The sequence below is a fragment of the Nycticebus coucang genome, chromosome X (assembly GCF_027406575.1).
Source record: "Nycticebus coucang isolate mNycCou1 chromosome X, mNycCou1.pri, whole genome shotgun sequence".
Classification (NCBI taxonomy): domain Eukaryota; kingdom Metazoa; phylum Chordata; class Mammalia; order Primates; family Lorisidae; genus Nycticebus; species Nycticebus coucang.
Window position 1 is genome coordinate 64,885,403 of NC_069804.1, and position 2,370 is coordinate 64,887,772.

Here is a 2,370-nt window from a genome sequence, read left to right on the forward strand (position 1 = left end):
TTGACAGGCCACACCACTCCCTACTGGATAAAGACAGAGAATAGCGGCCTAGTCGAGCAGACACAGACTACCCTGTGACTTAGGCAAGTGCAAACCCCTGGAGTATCAGCTTACTGCAGACAACTCACTGGGTCACAGCCCTCTGGGGCTAGCAGAGACTGGGTGTGACAGAGCTGCAAGGTGGGGAAGGAGGCATCAATCTTCCCAGACTGATCTATTTACTGGTGGCTCTTCCTGACTCCATGCAGCAATGGAGCAAGCCATTTTAGAGCAGTCACCAGACCCCTGTGACCCAGTTCCAAGGCACCTCTTGAACTCTCCCACCTGAAGCAGCTGCTGACTGAGACAATTGACTTGGAACATTTTTTTTTATTAAATCATAACTGTATACATTGATATGATCATGGGGCATCATACACTCGCTTCATAGACCATTTGACACATTTTTATCACAGTGGTTAACATAGCCTTTCTGGCGTTATCTCAGTTACTGTGCCAAAAACCTTTACGTTCTACATTTACCAAGTTTCACAAATACCCCTGTAAGATGCACCACAGGTAAGATCCCACCGATCCCCCTCCCTCTACCCAACCCCCCTTTCCCGCTTCCCCCTATTGTTAAGTTGTAACTGGGTTATAGCTTTCATGTGAGAGACCCAAATTAGTTCCATAGTAGGGCTGAGTACATTGGGTACTTTTTCTTCCATTCTTGAGATACTTTACTAAGAAGAATATGTTCCAGCTCCATCCATGTAAACATGAAAGAGGTAAACTCTCCATCTTTCTTTAAGGCTGCATACTATTCCATGATATACATATACCACAATTTATTAATCCATTCGTGGATCGATGGGCACTTGGGCTTTTCCCATGACTTAGCTATTATGAATTGGGCTGCAATAAACATTCTGGTACAAATATCTTTGTTATGTTGTGATTTTTGGTCTTCTGGGTATATGCCCAGCAGAGGAATTACAGGATTGAATGGCAGATCTATTTTTAGATCTCTAAGTGTTCTCCATATATCTTGACTTCGAACTTTTGAACTGAGTCACTCACCAGGGGACTATCCAGGTGGTGCCCTGGGTGTGTGGTTGTAGGAAGGATTGATTTTCCTTTTCCATTTGTTGCCTGTGGTGGGTTGGGTGACTTAATTGCTGGTATTTCTCCATAGCTGAGACTTCAACCTAGAGTAACTGTTTCACTAGGGTCACATAGAAACCAGCTGAAAACAAGTCAGAACCACTTAGCCCCTCTACAACAAACAGGGCCCCAGTTTCTTAGGCCACAGCACTGTACAGGTCCTCGACAAAACACTAGAGCAAAATCAAAGGGAGTAAAACAATCATGGAGGGGAATCAGCGGAAAAACTCTGGTAACATGAATAACCAAAATAGATCAACCCCCCCAAGGAAAGATACGGCAGATGTAATTGAAGATCCCATTCACAAACAACTGGCTGAGATGTCAGAAATCGAATTCAGAATTTGGATGGCAAACAAGATTAACAAAATGGAATTAGGAATTCGTGGAGAAATTCAAAAGCTGTCTCAAGAATTTAACGAATTTAAAGACAAAACCACAAAAGATTAGACACACTGAAACAAGAATTTGCAGCACTCAAAGATATGAAAAATACAGTGGAATCCCTTAGCAACAGAATGGACCAAGCAGAAGAAAGGATCTCCGACATCGAAGATAAAGCCTTTGAATGCTCCCAAACTCTCAAAGAGAAAGAAAAATGAAGACCAAAAATGGATGACTCAATCAGAGAGCTCTGGGATAACTGGAAGAAGGCAAATATCCGTCTCATAGGAATTCCTGAAACAGATGAAGTGGCCTCAATGGGCGCAGAGGCCCTTCTGCATGAAATTATGAAAGAGAATTTTCCAGACATGCCTAGAGAACCTGAAATTCAGATAGCAGATAGCTTCAGAACCCCAGCATGACTCAACCCCAATAAGACATCCCCCAGGCATATCATAATTAACTTCACTAAAGTTAATATGAAGGAGAAAATTCTCAAAGCTGCCAGGAAAAAGAAGTCTATTACCTTAAAAGGGAAGAACATTAGAATGACTGCAGATCTCTCTGCTGAAACTTTTCCAGCCAGAAGAGGGTGGTCATCAACGTTTAATCTCCTCAAGCAAAATAACTTTCAACCCCGGACCTTGTACCCAGCTAAACTGAGTTTCATTTACGATGGAGAAATTAAATACATTAATGACATACATATGCTAAATAAATTTGCCATAACTAAACCAGCTCTTCAGGATATTCTCACACCTATCCTCCATAATAACCAACCCAATTCTCTACTACAAAAGTAAACTCACTCCGAAACTTCTGATCAAACTCTAACTTCCACAA